Source organism: Mus musculus, chromosome 6, assembly GCF_000001635.26.
Source record: "Mus musculus strain C57BL/6J chromosome 6, GRCm38.p6 C57BL/6J".
NCBI classification, from domain to species: domain Eukaryota; kingdom Metazoa; phylum Chordata; class Mammalia; order Rodentia; family Muridae; genus Mus; species Mus musculus.
This window is the reverse complement of record NC_000072.6, coordinates 52,533,009-52,539,960: the sequence shown is the minus strand read 5'-3', so window position 1 is coordinate 52,539,960 and position 6,952 is coordinate 52,533,009.

Genomic DNA, 6,952 nt, shown 5'->3' with positions numbered 1-6,952 from the left:
GCCAGTTTCAGATTGCTTGCCATTTATTTTATTTTATTTAGCTAGAAATGTTAGATAATTACCTTGTGGCAGAGGAAAGGATATGTATATAAAATAAAGCCCCTGTCCCCAGCCAGTAGAAGGCTGATGACAGAAGACCCACCTGGCTCTCTAAAGGGCAAGGGAAAATGAGGATAACAAGGGTTACCTGGTTACAAATAAGGGTTTTCTACAATTTCCATTGTTTGAGAAGGAAAGGGGGATTAATCTGAACTGCAGTGGAAAAGCCAAGTGGACTGCAGAGCCAGTCCACAAATATTTATACACAAATGCTTGTCCCTGGAGTCGTGCCGTGCTCAGGAGCTAGAGATCCTGTGGCGCTGTGTGCAGACAAACCTCTGCCCTCTCCTGTGTGCCATCCAGGCCTGCACAGTGAAACATGGGCTGTCGGGAGAGGGAAGCTGACCCATTGAAACACAGGCTCTGAAGCCTCTGTCCAGTGGCAGTGTCTTGATTGAGGGGCAAGGCCTGTATCTCCAGAACACATCATACTGTTTGCCTCACCACCTGGCTTAGTCAGCGTTTCTATTCCTGCACAAACATCATGACCAAGAAGCAAGTTGGGGAGGAAAGGGTTTATTCAGCTTACTCTTCCCCATTGCTGTTCGTCACCAAAGGAGGTCAGGACTGGAACTCAAGCAGGTCAGGAAGCAGGAGCTGATGCAGAGACCATGGAGGGATGTTACTTACTGGCTTGCTTCCCCTGGCTTGCTCTCTTATAGAATCCCAAACTACCAGCCCAGAGATGGCACCACCCACAATGGGCCTTCACCCTGCCCCCCCCCACCTTGGTAATTGAGAAAATGCCTTACAGCTGGATCTCAAGGAGGCACTTCCCCAACTGAAGCTCCTTTCTCTGTGATAACTCCAGCCTGTGTCAAGTTGACACAAAACCAGCCAGTACACCACCCATTCATTTGTCTTTGTTTTTGAGGCAGGGTCTGCTGTGTAGCCCAGGTGTTAATCCCAAATCATCCCACATCATCTTGACCAAATTCATTAAAGCAAGCTACTTTATGTACACAGTCTATCTCTCTCTAAATGTGGGGATCAAGAGATCAGCATTAGAGCGAGGAAGACAAGGTTTTTATAGCTCAGGGGCAGGTGGGTTCCAAGTGGTGGATTTGGTGGGCAGAGTAGGTGGGTTTACAGGAACGAAACACAGGATAGCAAGTTAGTCATAACGACCTCCTGGGAGAAAGGCATGATTGCAAGGTGGTCATAAAAAGGTAGTTGTAACAACAGATAGTCATAACAAGGTGGTCATGACAAACTTTTCAAACAAAGGTAGGGTTGCGAGATGGTTATAACGTTTTGAAAAAGAGACATGGTTGCTGTTCCCTGGAACAGGCAGTACAGAACCATTTGTAGTGAAGGTTACAAGTGGAGCATAGCTCAATCCTTGAGAAACAGACGTTTAATCATGAACAGGAATGAATCCAGTTTGTCTTTATTATAAGATGGCTTTCAAGACTAAAATGGAGGTAGGCTGGCTCAACACAAACTAGCCTTGAACTTAAAAATCTTTCTGCCTCTACCTTCCAAGTACTGGGATTACAGGTGTGTGCTACCACACTTGTTTTAGTCTCAATTGTTAGAATAATTGGTAATTTTCCCATTGGTAACTAGGAAAAAAAAATCTCCCTTGAAGTTGTGAACTTAAAAAAAAAATCAAAAGAAAACCTTGCTTATTCTGACCACTGGGCAGATCACTAATACAGGAACTAAACAGAGACAGAGTGGCTATAGCCAAGCTGATCTCTACATGAAGTAGCTGACCCACAGTGCAGTGTAATGCAATCCTGGTATCTTTGGCCTGCAGTGTCTTGTCTTGCTGATGTGAGATGCTTTTAAGTACCCTAAACACTGAAGTTGCTAACTTATTCACTTAGACTAATAACCGTTGGCTTTTGTATCCTGCCATGTTTAGGTAAGATCTCAGCCATTCCTAGATTCCTGGAAGAGAGATCCAATCAGCTCACTATATAAATGTCACCTTGGATACGTTCCACACTGGAGAAAATAGCACATGTCTGGGATGTGTTAGAAGACAGGCTGGGAACGGTTCCACAGCCGCGGGAGCAGGACGCCATGCCCTGTCCAGGTAACTCAGATGAACAGGTCTTAAAGGGCAGCTGTGCCTTCTGCTTCTCCAGGTGGACTTCATTAGGCCACGGAGGAAGAGAAGGCCTCGTTGGTTGCCTGTCTACGAAGACTGGCAGAGACAGCTCTATCATTAGTAACATTGACTTGAGACCCAGTAATCATCAGAACCCACCCCCAGGAAAAAAAATGGGTCATGGGAATCCTCTGACCCTCAGGAGAACGAGGATGAGGCCCTGGGCTAGGGTGAAGCTTTACAGTTCGTATGGTGAGCCTTCTCTGACACTACCTCTTCTGAGTGGAGAGGGTTTCTGTTGTTCGTGTTTCTCATAGTCTTCCTGCTTGCTGTAGGCCTATTCCTGCTTTTTTTTTTTTTAAACAGGTAACCATGCTCCACCCCCACCCTAACCCACCCCCCTCCGATTTCCTGGGATGACCCCTCTAGGAGAGTACTTCTAAGAACGCTGTAACCTATCTTCTCAGGAATCCCAACCCATGGCAGCACCTGCGTCTTCACCACAGGCTGTCAGGAGGCAGAACAGTTACGAGCGCCAATAGGGCAGGGACAATGCTCTTGTCACTCAAGTCTCACATGTACCTCATATAATGCCTGGTGCATATAGCATCTCCAATTTTTATTAGTAATTTTTGGCACTCTTCTTTTCCTCTCTCTCTCTCTCTTCTTCCCTCTATCCATCCATCCATCCATCCATCCATCCATCCATTTATTTATTTATTTTAGTCTCACTGGGGAAAAGAGCCAGAGCCAAAGTGGCCATGAGTTAGTGGCTTTGGAGAAGAAGTGGCCAGAGGGAAAGGGAACTGTTTGTGACGAGGCAGCTTAACCCTGGATGTGAGGCTTATCAGCTCTAAGGAAGCTTTACCCCAGTATTTATTTACCCCTTGAGATAGAAAAAAGGTTGCTGTTCTTCAAGGCCCATCAGGATAATTCCCTCCAAATATCCACTGACGGGACAAGACTGCTAGCGTGTTTTCTGAGCTATAATGAGTATTTGGTAAGTGTGCTTGCTGTCAGTGTGACTGCCTCTAAATGCTGGCAGGTGGACTGTGCCTAGAGTCACAGCCTGGTTTGCTGCTATGCTGGCCTTGCCCAAGCACAGATTCCCACAGTGACTGGACAAAGAGGCTTTGTTTCATCTTGTCTTCCGAAGTTAATATATATGAATGGTTATGAGGGACTAGGTCAGCCATTCTCAACCTGTGGGTCATGACCCCTTTAGGGGATCAAATGACCCTTTCACAGGGTTCATCTAGGACCATTGGAAAGCACAGATATTTACATTATGATTCATAACAGTAGCAAAACTACAGTTATGAAGTAGCCATGAAATAATTTTATGGCTGGGAATCACCACAACATGAAGAAGTGTATTAAAGGGCCGCAGCATGAGGAAGGTTGAGAACCATTGAGCTAAGTATCAGACTCCCAGGTAGGCAGCTGGATAGGAAGAAGAACCTGGGCTAGGTTTAAAAGGTATCAAGTTTTTCCTTCGGGTGTCTCTTGCCTTTTAATTAGTTCATTGACAAAGAAAATGAGTCCATTCAAAGCCCTCTAGACTGTACCATTTCTAGACTCTGTCAGCTGTATAAATGTACCCAAGGTGTCACAGTCACCTCCCTAGACATGGGAAAAGCCTTGACGAAATCCAACCTCCCTCCACCCCTAATAAAAGTTTTGAAGAAGCTTTGAATAGAAAGAACATATCCCAACATAATGAAAGCTATATATGACAGACCTGTATCCCACATTCTACTAACTGCGGAGAAACAGAGCAGGGGTGATGGCAGGATGTGACCCATAGGACACTTGCGAGGATGTATGCTTTGCACAGCACAGTGTCTGACATCATGAATGCTCTGGGAGAGAAGGGAGTTCTTATTCTGACTTGCCGTTAACCAGGGTGTGGGGAAGCTTGCTTTCCCCCCAAGTGTCCTATGCCCATAAGCACCAGAGTGAAGGGAGAGTAAAATATGACCCTCTAAGCATGGGTCCCAAGTAGTTGCTAAAGTAATTTACAGTTGGGAAAGCTGTGATCAACCTACTTGAGGCACTAAAGAGTATGGGGAGGGGGAAGACTCCTAATTTATCACAGGCAATAAATAATAGCGACTTACACTACACTAAGAAAGCCACTGCCAGAGAGATTAACTTAGAAGATACCATTGACACGAAGCATTTGTTATTATTTCTCCCTGAGGATGACTGCAGGTGAGTTTGAGCTTTCGTTTTTATATGATACTTTGTACTTCTTCAGGTCAGACCTAGGGTTGGTCCTGCTGTGTGCGTGAGTGCGCCCTTTGTCTTTCATTTCCTATCTCACTGTTACCTCTGCCCCGCAGGCACCAAGGATGCTTCCGAGGGTGTGCAATTGTTCGTACAGTTAGAATGGGGAAATATTTGCAAGGAAAATGATGTTAGCACCCGCACTCATCCATGAGTCAGACTCCTCATTTTCATAGCAGTGTATGCATCAGGGACTTCAAGTGGGGGGGGGGGGGGGGGGGGTGTCAGCCACAATGGAAAGCAGCTTGCTGGAAACTGCTTCCCAGGAAACCCGCTGCTGAGTCAGGATGACTGCCAGGTTTTTCATCATTCCACCAGGCAGTTACTGAAGTCTTAGAGCCATAGAAATTAGCCAAAACCAAACTGTTGGGGGGAGGGGGAGGGGGTGGCGTTGAGGTGTTACCATATATTTTTTAATGCCTTGGTTGATACAGTTCCCTGAGAATATAGTTACTTAAACACCTAAGAGTTTTGCTCAAGGGAAAAGAAATGAGAAGGGAAAAAGAAGGGAAGGCAGGAGAGGAGAAATGAGGGGAGAGGAGGGGAGGGAGGAAAGAAAAAAAATCACCTTAAGATGCTACAGATTCCTTAAGCTTCAGGAGTCTGATCGTGTCACTCTGAGCATCTGCCTCTACTCTCCTAGATGCCATAGGAAGGAAACAACAGCTTGGCAACATCTTCGCTACATTCTTTTTGGACAGATTGTTAACTTTGTTCTCCTTGGCCCGAGTTGGGTGTGGGGTTATTTGTTACTTTGTTCTTTCCAGTTGAACATCAGCACTGCTATGTGTCACCAAACCTCTCGCTCTTGAGTCTTGAGACAGGTGGCCTGGAGCATGCAGGTTCACAGTCTAAAACAACTCACTCCCCAGATGGTGCCTTCATGGTGGGCTGGAAGATCAGCCGGCTTCTGACAACGGCCAGCTAGTGTTGTATGTCGAGACTTTAGGGACTTGGCAGGTTTGTGTTTGGAGGGATGGACTTCAGTGGTGAAGGGAACCAGAAAAACCTCAGAGACCTAAGGATGCAGAGATTTGCTGATGGCTTCACAAGGACCTGGACAGGATTCACAAAGTAGGTGTCTTGAGGGCCGGGTTGTCTTCTGCCCCCAACTTTTCTCCCTGCTTTACTCTCTTCCTATCTTGGCTACTTTTTATTGCTGTGATCAAAACCAGCTTGAGGAGGAAAGGGTTTATTTGGGTTACAGGCTGCAGTCGATCACCAGAAGCCACAATAGGAACTCAAGGCTGGAACCTGAAGGCAGGAACTGAAGCAGAGACCTTGGAGAAACACTGCTTCCTGGCTATCTCCCCACGGCTTGCCTCTTAGACAACTCAATGCCACCTTCCCATGTGTGGCATTGCCCACAGTGTGCTGGATCTTCATACGTTAATCATAAATCAAGAGAATGTCCCCATCGATTTGCACCCATAAATCTAAGCACAGTTTACAAGGATCACAGATGGAAGGAACCCCAAGTACCACATGAAAGAAGCTCTTGCCTGCTTCTAAAGTTTGAGCCAAGGAAGTTGAGAGGTTTGTAAACATGTGTACTGCCAGATCCATCCTAGGGTAGGAAAGGGAGAAAGGCAAATAGAATATTGTTGTTGTTGTTATTACTATTGCAACCAATAATATTTATTTTGAAATAGTGTTTTGCTCCATAGCCCAGGATAGACTTGAACTCACATTCCTCCTGCCTGCCTCAGCTTCCCCAGGGCTTGGAATTTATAAGACACAAGCATACCTGTGTAGGAACCTCTGTAGAGAAAAATCTAACTGGCAGAAACTGTGTTACTATCTAGAAGACACTGGACCTCTGTTATAACTCCTGAAAGGACTGTGCAACAAAGCTGAATTTATGAAGCTTGGAAGATGTTGTTTAAAAGTTGAGGGCCAGCTCGGTGACTCAATGGGTAAGGGTGCTTGAGCCAACCAAGTGTGACAATCTGAATTTGATCCCCTAGGCTCCACCTGGCAGAATATGAGAACTAACTTTTGCAAGTTGTGCTTGACACGGGTATATGCACGCATGCATATACACACATACACACACACACACACACACACACACACAGGTGTTTTAAAAAACTATTGATAGATTTGAAACTATAAAGAATTCCAAGGATTTGAACATGTCTAGAAGATTATAAAGCCCAGGGTGGGTACATCAGTTATTAGGGATGTAATAATATTATGGCAACCTGAGCCTAGCTTTCCAAGTCCTTCCTATAGCTTGATTTATGACTGAAACTGAGCTGAGCACAGTTTCCAGCGTTTCTCCCTGGTCCCTTATTTCCTCCTACCCTTTCCCTCATGACCCTCTGGCCTATGCTATAGAGGGTGGATTACCAGCCTGACACCAGCACTTACAGGCTGCTCATAGCTACCTCCACTCTACCTTCGTTTCTCTTTCTGCCTGCCTGCCTGTCTTCCTTCCTTCCTTCCTTCCTTCCTTCCTTCCTTCCTTCCTGACTTCCCTTCCTATTTGGTCAGGCTTTTCCA